The sequence below is a fragment of the Hyaena hyaena genome, unplaced genomic scaffold, assembly GCF_003009895.1.
Source record: "Hyaena hyaena isolate Hyena2069 unplaced genomic scaffold, ASM300989v1 scaffold_40, whole genome shotgun sequence".
Taxonomy (NCBI): domain Eukaryota; kingdom Metazoa; phylum Chordata; class Mammalia; order Carnivora; family Hyaenidae; genus Hyaena; species Hyaena hyaena.
The window spans coordinates 606555-618665 of NW_024080672.1; the positions used below are offsets into that span (position 1 = coordinate 606555).

A 12111-nucleotide genomic window follows, 5' to 3' on the forward strand; every position below is an offset into this window, starting at 1 on the left:
GGAGGCTTAAGATGACCAGGAGAGGGTGCACGCACATGAACTTCAGGCCTCCCCTAGCACCTGCTGGCAGACCCGCCACTTGCTCCTCAAACACAGCCCAGAATGTGCACCCCAGCCCCAGCCTGGACCATGGGCGATGCTCCACGGGGCATCCACTATCACACAGCCGTGGCTGTGTGCTCTCAACATCTAGGGAAGCCAGTAGCCAAACTCTGATTTCTCTTGTAAAGTCAAAATACAGAATGGGCACCCCCAAAATGGAGAGGGAGAAGAGGCATTCAGAAGGTTGTATCAAATGGGCCAATTTCAGGAATCATGGAAAGACAGAGACAGAAGTCGGTGAAGGGGCAGGGGTGAATGCTGTGAGGGAAAAATGGTATTTTCTCACCCTCCTTTCCTTGTCCCTCCTTCTCTGTCTCTCTCCCCCCGTTAAAGATGGGGTTTGCAAAGACATAGACTTGTCTCCATGTAGCAGATAATATGGAGATGCCCATGTAGAGGAAAGGGGACATAGGGAAGCCCGCCCCACGTCCCCATTACATATGAACACCACCACCACCACCACCATAGATTCCTACTATGGAAGTTTATTTTCCCTACACCTTTAAGGAAAAGGGGGGACGTTTTCTCTAAAATAAAATTTTAAATCTGGGGGAAAGATAATTTTCCATATTTTTGGAGGGCTACATCTCAGCTTGTAAGCAGTGTTTATGATGAGCCCTTTATCCTGAAGGGCTCATCAAGCTAAAAGGCTTGTGGAAGGACGTGTCTAATGTTACTCTGTCTTTCTCAAGCTATCCGTGTCTCATGGTCGGCCCACGGGTTACACATGAAGCGCTCCCTCTCCTACCGCTTTGAATGCGCTGCTGATCTGTTTGAGTCAAAACAATCAGGTCCTCTCTCTCTCTCTCTCTGCCACCTGGAAGGAGGAGGATCAGTCAGAGTTCTCTTCACACCTGTCCTATTTGAGAGTTTCCACTTTAATTCTCATGCCTTCACTGTCTCATCCAGATTGCAAATAACTTCCTTCTTTTTCAACTTGGACGTCAGCATCTTTCGCTCTCTTTGCTGCCCCTCCCCCCCATCGCATGTAGCACGAGTCTGCTGTTACTCACAACGCCAGAGACAGCGCCAGAAGATTCGCCTGCAGAGCCCCCTGTCCTGTGGGTCCCTGATTCCATGGGCGGGCACCCCCAGGTCCTGGAGATGCACTGTGGGGGCTGCGGGGGAAGATACCACATACCCGATCCTACCCTTGGAGTTCTACACCATGCTCTTGTCCAGGCCAAAGGTCCTGAGACTTCTCCCTGCTTCGTGTCTATAGAGCGACACTGCACAAACTTATTTTAGAACCCCAACTTCAGAGTCATGCTTTCTACCATTTTGCAGAAGTGCTGTTCTGAGGGGCTTGTGTCAGGAGATGTCACTGGTCCACGTGGTGAGTCTGTCCCAGGGTGGGATCCAAGTGCTTGTATGTATGGACCTGGGCTTCAGGAAATGGGCTCCCTCTCCAGCCCACCCCCACCTTGTCTTCACCCCGCAAGCGTACAGCAGTTCCTGGTAATGCCCAAGTCGCAGAGCTGGAGTGACCAGCCCTGGAAGCCCAACCCTAACTACCGAAAGAAGTTCCTCTTGTCTGCCTTCAAGTGGCAAGGACGGATGGCTATACTATAAAATTCTTTCTCCCCTTGTTCTTTGATAAGAAGAACATCTAATTTTTGGCTGGACATGTTGGGATTCTGAGTAAAACTGCCATTCTCAGCCTCCACTGTGGTGTGCAACCTCAAGAAGGGCTATGTTTAAACATCAAGAACTGTGTCTAAAGGGAGGGGGCATGCCCATCTTTCTCTCTTTCCCTTCTCTGCTTCTGGAAAGATGTGATGGCAGGAGCTGGAGCAACCATCTTGTGTCACATGGTAGAAGCCACATTCTCCACAAGGTGGAAAGAGTCTGACATTGTAGAAGAGCCACCGACATTACAGAACGAGATACCAGCTCCAGACTGGCACATCTGTTCATCCCTTATATGAATAATAATAGAGCTTTTTATGAGGCCACTGTTACATTGAGGTTTCTGCCACCTCAGCAGAATCTATTCCTAACGCATTTGGCCCCTCTCTTCAGCTAAGCCCTCAGATCTCTCCAAGGAAAACTAAAGGCCCAAATTATTTCCTCAAACAACCCCTCAGGATGTCATTTCGACTGGGAACAAGTTAGCATCAGGGTGACCCACTGGAGTGTGTCTCCTGGTGACTTTCTGCCTCCTCTATCGGGACCTTCTCTCACCCAAGACCTTTCACCAGGAGAGCAGGAAGTGGTAGTTGACTGGATAATCATGCACCGTGATGAGCACATCAGCCGCCCCAGCCTGGGTGGTCTAGTCCAAGTGCCCACCTGTTTTCTTACTCTTGGCCCCAGGTAATTGTTCCTGGAGTTGCCAAACTCTTTGGTGTTATATGTTCATTTGGCTGTGTTCCCATTTACTGTTAGTGTCTTCCCCACGTGAACCATCCAACTTGTTCATTAGTATATAGGCACCATCCATCCTGATGGCTTCCATGTGATGGGGTTCAACCTCAACATCACACCACATCTAAGTTAACAGACACTCCAACCCACTGCTCTGACCCTGCCAGTCCATTCCAGGTTTGAATCCATAGTGCCAAGGCTAGTAATTCAAAAGAAGGCAAGGCCCGCCTGGGTGGCTCATTCAGTTAAGGGTCCGACTTCGGCTCAGGTCATGATCTTGCAGTTTGTGAGTTCAAGCCCCGCATTGGGCTCTGTGCTAACATCTCAGAGCCTGGAGCCTGCTTCGGATTCTGTGTCTTCCTCTCTCCCTGTTCCTCCCCTGCTCACACTCTGCCTGCTTTTCTCTCTCTCAAAAATAAGTAAACATTTAAAAAATAAACTAAATGGATAAAAACCCTAATGACAGAATACTGAGTGAGCACTCTGACACACAAGATATTTGAATAAGAAAGTGGTGTTGGAACCAGTATTTCTGGATGGTGGAATCAACTAGTCTCTTCGAGTTTGTTGCCAATGAACAGGTTTTCAGGAAAAAAACAATGCACCTGTACAAAGGCTTAGAAAAATCATAAGTACAACTACATATGCTTTGACTCTATGCCAGTGACTGGTACGTGGCGGCCGCATCTACCTGAGGAAAGAGAAGGAGGTGAGGAAGCAGGAAGGGGAGAAGAGGGCAATAAAATCTGACCCATAATCTTTTTTTTACATGCATCTAGCATGCAGCCTGGTGGCTAAAAACAGGTATTTTATCTGTCCATGCCTACGGGGGGAGGGGCAGAACAAGGAGCATAGATATCGATTTCATTGCCACTAGCACCATTATCCTAAATTTTGAAATAGTTGAGTGTACAAAAAGCATCATGTTGTGTGCTCTTTATTGGATGCATAGACCTATGTTTGTAGAAAGTTTTAATGGTTGCAAAGACAAATTGCAAAAATAATTCACTTTTTTAGAGATCGTGATACATCATCCTGCATTCTAATAAAATTTTCAATACTGGCTGTAATACAGGTGGTAATACTGTTTCCCATGGGATCCAGTGATTAAAACTCCTTTCTAACGTCCTAAAGTTAAGGTTAATGCACCAAAAAGCTGTAATTCACTGACATTTAATACTGGTTCGTGCAGATGAAAATTTTGGTAGCAGATGGAGGCTGTTGAGAAAGTTTTCTTTAAGCTTTGGAGTCCAGGCAGTTCATAGTATGTTTTCTCCCCATGCCCTTGGATCAGTGTGGTTCTGACACCTTCCTCACAGATACACAACGATTCTGGAAAGACAACAACAAAGTCGTGGAAATAATGGTATTATTGTTGAAGGGAGCCTTCAAGAGGTAATACTCTAACCAGAAATGAAACTTGAACTCTTTGAACTGAATTTTTCAGGAAAGCACTTCCAAACTCTTGAAAGGAAAACATCAAAGTTTGAAGGGCAGATATGAAAAAGACTCCCCCTCTTACACCAAAGTGACACAAATTCAACCTGACACACGTTTATGGTGAGTTTTGTGCGTCAGCGAAGATGAAACGGGAAAAGGCACGTGCTCGTCCTCAAGGAACGTATTACAATGATCTTCCAGCTGGCTGAGACCTTTGTTCCTGAATTATTGTTCCATTCTGTCCTCCGCCTACTCAGAAAGGACTGGGTGGTACTTGATTTTTAAAGGTGCTCTCTTAAGGTGCACAACCTCTCTCAAGATAATAGGAAACAAATTGTAACTATTACGAGAAGGCATATTTTTTCGCGGATCAGTTTGGCAAGACCAAGACGTTTAAAAATAGAACATGTTGGTAAGGGCGTGAGGTAATGGAAACTCTCATACATTTCTGGTGCAGGTGGAGAGAGGGATGGCCTCTACAGAAAACAACTCAGTGATATTTACCCAAAATTTCAATGAATATACAGTCGATCCAGCAACTCCACTTCTAGAAAGGTATCGCCCTTTACAAGTACTTTGCTCATTTGTGAAATGATGTATGTGAGATATACTTAGAGCACCACGGTTAAAACAAGAAGAGATTAAAAGCAACCTAAATGTCTATCAATAGGGGATACTTCAATAGGTACACCCGTTAAGTGCATAATAAAAAGCTGTAATGGCTGAGGAAGCGTGGTATGAGCTCAGATGGAATCAGAGGCAGATATGTCAAGGAGGACAAAACAGGGCATCAGAAGGGTGCACGGTATATGTGTGGTGTTGTACGTCTGGCACAGGTGCATCAAATCTGCCCAGGGAACCAGGGGGCTTGGTCGCCAACAGTCTCGTTCACAAAACTCATCCCTCTGAGAACCCCAACTCTGTCTTGATTCCATGAAAACCCCGCCTATCTCTGGGGGGTTGTGAAAACCAAATGTTCCTGGCTGATACTTCAGATCTACATGCGGTTCTTGGTCACCCTTTTGCGCCCCCCCCAAAGAGCCCCCGACACCCTGTGAGCGGCTGCCGTTGGTGCCCCTGGCGGCTGCTCCACTGTCCAGCCAGCTTTCAGCTTACAGAGACAAGACGGAGCACAAGCAGGCTTTGGAAGGGCCTGGGATTCAGGGTCTGGCCGCATCTGAAAATCTGCTGGACCAGCGGGTTTGGGTGTTTGTCGTTAGGAAGTAAACAGCTTGCAAGGAGGAAGGTCTGTGCTCTCGGCTCCAGCCAGAGAACCGAAGAAGACCCCGATGGGAAGCTGTGGACCTCATCTCCCCATTTCTCCCTGACCGCAAAGTGGTTCCAGCACCGTTAGAGCTGAAGCAGGCCTGGCAGCTTCTCAAATCTTCAGAAACTCCAATAATAAGTGTCTAAAGTGGTCTGAGTGGTAGAGGGTGGGCTCCCCAGGAATCAGCCTGCCCCAGTGCCTTTGCGGGAAACAGACACCAAAAAGGGCCCTGAGAGGGAACCCATGGGAAACAACCACACGTAAGATCACGAAGCTGGGACAGGCGGGCACAGGTGCTCCTGCCATGCAGCCCGAAGCAGTAAGGTTCAAGAGCAAGAGAAGCCTAAGGAAATTTGGATTACAAAAGCAAACAGACTGCCTGCTCCAACCTGTAGGAGTCAAGGATACTGAAAACTGGACCAAAAGTCTTCTATCCTTCAAGAGGACGCCTCCTGGGGCACCTGGGCAGCTCAGTCGGTTAAGCATCTGACTTTGGCTCAGGTCATGATCTCACAGTTGGTGAGTTTGAGCCCCACATCAGGCTCTCTACAGAGCCCGCTTTGGAGCCTCTATCTCCCTGTCTCTCTGCCCCTCCTGTGCTCACACAGCTTTCTATCTCTGTCTCTCAAAAATAAACATTAAAAAAAAGAAGAAGAAGAAGGACGGCTCCTAAGATGTCAGGCATGTAGATCACACTCTTCTTCATGCATTCCTTCCCCACCAAGTCCAGTCCTGCCGAAGAGGTGGTTTGCAGGGACCGGTGAAATGCCAGCCCTCCCCTGTGTCAGCTGCTCCTAAAAACATTTTCTTTTCTTGGCTACAGACACCTATCAGGATGTACCCGAGAGCCTCTGTCTACTATGCCAACAGAGTATAACGCTTACAAGAGGAAATAAATCTGATTACCTAAAGCAGAAGCCAAAACCAGAAGTAGGCTGCAGCTTCCAGCGGTGAAGCAAGGCTGGTTTTATGCAACAGACATTCTAGACGCTTAACAGAAAGTGAGAAGTCACTGCAGACGACTTCTCTAGGCTCCAGACTGGTCTCTCTGTTCATCTCTTCTCTGCCCCAGGCAGTCCCCATCTCTGCAGTAGGGTTTCCTTTCCCCAAAGCCCACTTTGACTGTTAATACAATAAAGAGGTTCTCCAGACATCACCTATGTTCCAAACTCTCAGCTTGGCTTTCAGAATTGTCTGAGTTGAAGCAGTATTTCCAGGACTATCTCCAGCTAAAGTCAAGGCAAGCAGGTTGACCCGTCTGTTCTCCAACCCCCTTCCATCTCTGTACTTATTGCCTGGCACCCACCCTACACTCACCATCATTTATCAACATCTTGCCGTCTTTCAAAATCCAACTCAATGCCACTTCCTCCAGGAAAACTTCCTAATTCTCCCAGCCTTAAGTGCTCTCAAGTTCTTCTGAACTTCTGCAGGCCCTAGATCCTTGTTCTCAGATGGCTTTGTACTATAGTCGCTTTCCAAATGGGCTATGTTCTCCCTAGGAGTTAGCGCTTTTGTGGATTTTCTGGTATCTCTCAGTACTCAGCATTACATTTCACATGTAATGTTGACTCGCAACATTTAGATTAGAAGAAGTCTGCCTTGAATTGCATCCCCCCCACCAAATCATTATGTTGAAACCCCTAACCCCCAGTATGATGGTATCTGGAGGTGGGGCTTTGGGGAGATAATTACATTCAGATGAAATGGTGAAGACAGGGCTCTCATGATTGTATGAGTGCCCTTACCAGAAAAGAGACATGTTTTGTTTTTGTCTGTTATCCATTTGGCCAATTTTTGTCTTTTGTTTGGAGAGTGTAGTCCTTTTGCTTTTAAAGTAATTAATATAAGGAAGAACTTTTGCTATATTGTTTCCTGTTTTCTGCCTTTTTTGTCTCTCATTTTCGCCATTGCTGCTTCTCTGTGTATGAAGTCGATTTTTTTGTAGTGAGCCCGATTCCCTTCTCATTTCTCGTTGTGTGTATCTGCTAAATGCTTTCTTTAGAGTTACCATGGGGATTACAGTTAGCATCCTAAATTTGTAACAATCTAGTTTGAGCTGATACCAGCTTCACTTCGGCAGGGTACAAAGTCCTTACCACCCCCTCCCCCGTAAAGCTTTGTTCTCCCCTTGTGTTACTGATGGCCCAAAATAGCTGTCTATATATTGTGTGCCCCGTAACATGCATAGTTACCATTATTTTGTATGCATTTGCGCATTTGCCTCTTAACTTATGCAAGACATAAAAAGTGGAGTTACAAAACAAAACAAAAACAAAACTCTCTCTTCAAACTGCTCTCTCTCTCCCTCTCTCTCTCTCTCTCTCTCTCTCTCTGCTGTGTATGGACACAGAGAAGCCAACCGTCTGGAGCCTGGAGAACTCTGACCTGAACCCAGCCACACTGGCACCCTGGTGTCAGACATCTAACTTCCAGAACTGTAAGAAAATAAATTCCTGTTGCCTAAGCCACACAGTCTATGGTATTTTGTTAGGGCAGCCTGGGCTAGCTGAGACAGGGCCTTAAGACGTCCTCTGAGCCAGCCTTTTTATTTTACACGGTGATCCAAAGGGACACAGAGCAGAGCAGGGGTCAAAACCCAGCCGCACCCCCCCCAACCTCTAGCCCATGCTTCTAGCAAGTATAACAAGCTTGCCAGATATCACAGAATGAATGAAAAGGCCCAAAGCAATAAGTATATTTTTCTTAAACATGTCTATACCTTTAAACTCTTTTTATCAAAACTTTGAAATAACAAACTGAAGGTCCAAAGGGGCCTCCAGCAAGGTCTGAAATTGAGAATTGGGCTTACGAAACTGCCAGGGAGGAGGAGAGGAAAGGGAGGGCTGCCTCTTTGGTTATAACAATATTATAATCACAGAGCTGTGAATTATGCAAAGGAGAGCACAGGGCAGGACTCACCACCTCACGAGATGTCTTGTACCAGTGCACAAACTAAAGAATTTCAGGGCTTGGCTTTCTGCTTCTGGCACTACAGTACACGCATCCACATTACAGCTCACAGAGGACTTCCACGTAGATGGTCTCGTGTAATCTAGGCCATGGCCAGTGCAGGAACGAGCATCTCTGTGGAGCTGATCACCTCCTAGAGCCTTAGTTTACATAAGTGACCAGAGTATAGTCACACAGCTGCTGAGTGTTGGACCTGAGACTGGAATACTCTCTCTCTCTCTCTCTCTCTCTCTTCCCCCCTCTGTGTGTGTGTGTGTGTGTGAGAGAGAGAGAGAGAGAGAGAGGGAGAAGAGAGTTGGGATGGGCTTGACCCCACTTCACTATACACTCCAGGACTACGTTCCAAGAAGTCCATGAACATTCTCCATTAGCTAGTAGCTGAAAGAAAACCAAACTTCTATTGAGGGACCTGAGTTACAGCCCCCGTTCTGTCACCAATTCACAGTTGACCAAGGCAAATTACTTAGTCTCTCTAGTTCCCAGTTTCTTCACCATGAAAGAAGTGTGTTGAATAGCTTTGTCTTTGATTCCCTTTCAATTCAGACAGTCGGTGATTTTCAGAATTAAACAGGTTTAGATAAAAGAGCAGGCCAACTCACTTCCAAAAAATTCTGATCCCTGGACCGGGTGCCCAGGAGGAAGACATTATTCATCATGCATCCTCCCCACACTCTCCAAGTGGGGAGGGGGATACAAGAGCTGCATCTGGTCTGAATGCAACGGGAACTGAAGCCTGTCCTAACGCTCTCATTACGAGACTCCGCTGTAGCCCAACGTGGTCAACTTGGCTTTGGAGGTAAATCAAAATCAAGTATGCAGAAGATCAAAAGCTTTACTACACAGAGACCAACAAAAGGCACACTTCCCAGACACTCTTCCCTACAGAATTTAAGATCTTCTGATATCTTGCCCAATTTAGACCCCAAACCCTAATAATTTCAGGCTGGAAATAGTCTTAGATCAATAAATACCCAAATCATGGTAAATCAGAAAACAATGTTCACAGTACTGAAAATCTCTTTAATATGGCAGCTTCTATAGGTATCAACTGTGATTATTACTAATAACCCAGGAAGAGTGTGAGGGTTTAATGTGTCATTCCATGAGTTTTTAATCTTTAACACAGTCTCTTTTTAATCAAGTTCAAATAATTTCCTCAGTGGTTCCATGTCTTTAGAGAAACAGAGCATCCATCAAAAGAAAGACTTTAAAGCACGTTTTCAACAAGTAAGAAATAAAGTCATTGTCAAGAAAAAAATGAGGTTTTAAAAAACATGTATTAAGCTGTATTAGTACTGGCTTTCAAATCTGATAGTATAAGATTCTTATATTCTGTATTAATTCATACTTGCACATATTATAAAAATTTCAAGGAATCTCAATCAATAGATTTCTTCTAATCAGCAGATGTACAAACGGAGGATAGCAAGAGAATGTATTCATCAGAAGCAATACAATTTGAGACTAAGACAAAGCTTTTCAAATTTCTGCACTGGAGTGCCACCTTCGCAATGTTGAGCCTTTCCAAAGTAATCACTATAATATTAGTTACTTAGCATTTAACGTTAAGCTCATACTAAAAGGAAAGCTGTGAAATGACAAGTTCAACATGTAAGTTATTTCTTCTCAAGCCCATTAAACTATATAATAATCATTGAAAACATTCAATTCAGAGCCCCTTAAAATTCTGCATCAGGCACTTGGACATAGAGCTGATCTGTAACTTTCAAAGTCTGTTGGATACCACCTGGCTTTCATCATCCATCCACTTATTAAATATTCAGTTAATATAGATGCAAAATAAATAGAGACGCAAAATGGATGTCATGGAGTTCCTGCCATGATAGCCAGAATAAGGTGGGAAGACAACAATGGAATTGAAATTACAGTAGTGCAGCTACTGGCACAATCAAGATGGGCAGAAGACACCTGGAGAGCAGAAGAGAGAGCGTGTTAACATAAATAACTTTTTTTTATCTCCCAAAACAAACAAAAATGTGTACTAAGTGAAATAAGCCAGTCATAAAAGAATAAATACTGTGATTCCATTTAGATAAGGTACCTAGAGTAGTCAAACTCATAAAGACAGAAAGTAGAAGGGCAGTTGTGAGGGGCTGGGGAGGCGGGGGCAAATGGGGATTGTTGTTTAATGGTATAGTTTTACTTACACAGGATGAAAAGTTGTACAGATTGACCGCACAAGAATGTGAATGCACCAAACATTATTGAACTGTACACTTCAACATGGTGATGTTGGTAAATTTTATGTTATATGTATTTACCACAATTAAATTTTTAAAAATTTTGTTATGTTTATTTACTTTTGAGAGAAAGAGAGAGAAAGACAGACAGTGTGAGCAGGGGAGGGGCAGAGAGAGAGAGGGAGACACAGAATCCAAAGCAGGCTCCAGGCTCTGAGCTGTCAGCACAGAGCCAGATGTGGGCTAAACCCACAAACCGTGAGATCATGACCTGAGCTGAAGTCAGACATTTAACCAACTGAGCCACCCAGGCACCCCACAATTAAATTTTTTTAATTAAGTTGAGTAATAAGAATGGCATGGTTTTACAGTTTTTCAGATCTAATGTTTCTTTTTGTCTCATTTACCAAAGCTGGATTCTCACATCTGCTGCTATTTTCATTCTGTTGCAATATGTTGTTTTGATTGTCCACCATTATGATTAAATGGTTAAAAGGTAAAACATTTTGATAATTTTACCAGATAACTGTGGATCTTCTTCTTTGATACTACACCAAAATTCAACAAGTGGTAGTTTCTTAAAGGTTACTTATGCATAGAGTCTGAAACTATAAAAATTAACGTTTGATACTTTGTTACATTAAAATTCATTTTATACTTTGCACCTTAAGTAACTCTTTTACCCATGCATGCTCTCTTCACATTGACTATTGGGTGTTGGGGAAATGTTGGTTCACTCTTCCAAACATTATCCCGTTTAATTTTTAATAGCTAAAATATTGCATGTGTTACCATCACCTCTGATGCCATCAGGAAAGTCTTTAACTATTCAGAATTTATCAAGCTCATGGTGCTAAATACAAGTTTTCCAATTCCAAATTCCAATTTTCTCTTGAAAGCTTAAATTAGTTATTTATTAGCCAAACATGCAATGGGTGACTTCTTTGACATAATAAGCATATTTCATTCATTCTCATAAAAAGACCTACTACGTCTGCCAAGTCTAAATATCCACAGTGGGTGTGTTATTCTTGCAGGGGAAAATGGGCTCCATGGAGGAAGTGACTGTTCGGCTCCCAGCTCAGAGTATCTCACAAGACATTTCCTCAAGACAATTGTACGTCAAGGTGCAAGAGAAGGCTTTATGCTCGCGTCCCATTTTGTCACACAGAATATTAAAAGGATGTATACTTGAGACTCAAGTTTTAATATAATGAATAATTTTTACACCTACATCAAGGGTGTTCCTAAATAAAATTGGCTTTCTCTCCCCTCTGTAAGTCAAAGGAGGTGAAGAACACATGAGCACTAGTACTATTTGGTGCCTGGCCTTGACTTATGCTAAGGAGCCAGCAGGCCTACTCGCCATTGTTTTTGTACCTTCAGTGTAAATGACAGCACAGTGAAAAAGGCAAATAGCATCTTACTGTTAGTATGAAAACACTTCAATCTTGTGGATTCCCAGGAAGTGGTCCATGGGCCATGCCTTGAAAACCTCCGATCTAGCAGTCTTTTTATTTAAATCTTCATTTTTAAGTATTATACTAGAAATGCTCCAGCTCCTAAGTATACATGAAGATTGCAAAAATAGAAAAACACCCCATGAGGTATTTTAATGCTTGAACATAAATATACTGAAAGGGATTCTAGACTGAAGACACCTAGCATGGGACCTTCAACACTAAGGAGAAAATTCAAGCAGGTGCCGTATCAGGCATAGAGCAATAAAACAAAAACTATCCAAGCCGGTTACTCTGAGAA

At 43.9% G+C, this 12111-nt stretch overlaps 1 long non-coding RNA gene across 1 annotated transcript in view; it reads right to left on the reverse strand.

Moving 5' to 3' along the window:
• Window positions 1-3481: 3481 nt before the first annotated feature.
• Window positions 3482-12111, reverse strand: part of LOC120230291 — a 72032-nt gene continuing 63402 nt past the window's right edge. Inside the window, exon 3 of the long non-coding RNA XR_005527965.1 lies at window positions 3482-3801. This is a non-coding gene — a long non-coding RNA (uncharacterized LOC120230291). The remainder of the gene's footprint in view (window positions 3802-12111) is intronic.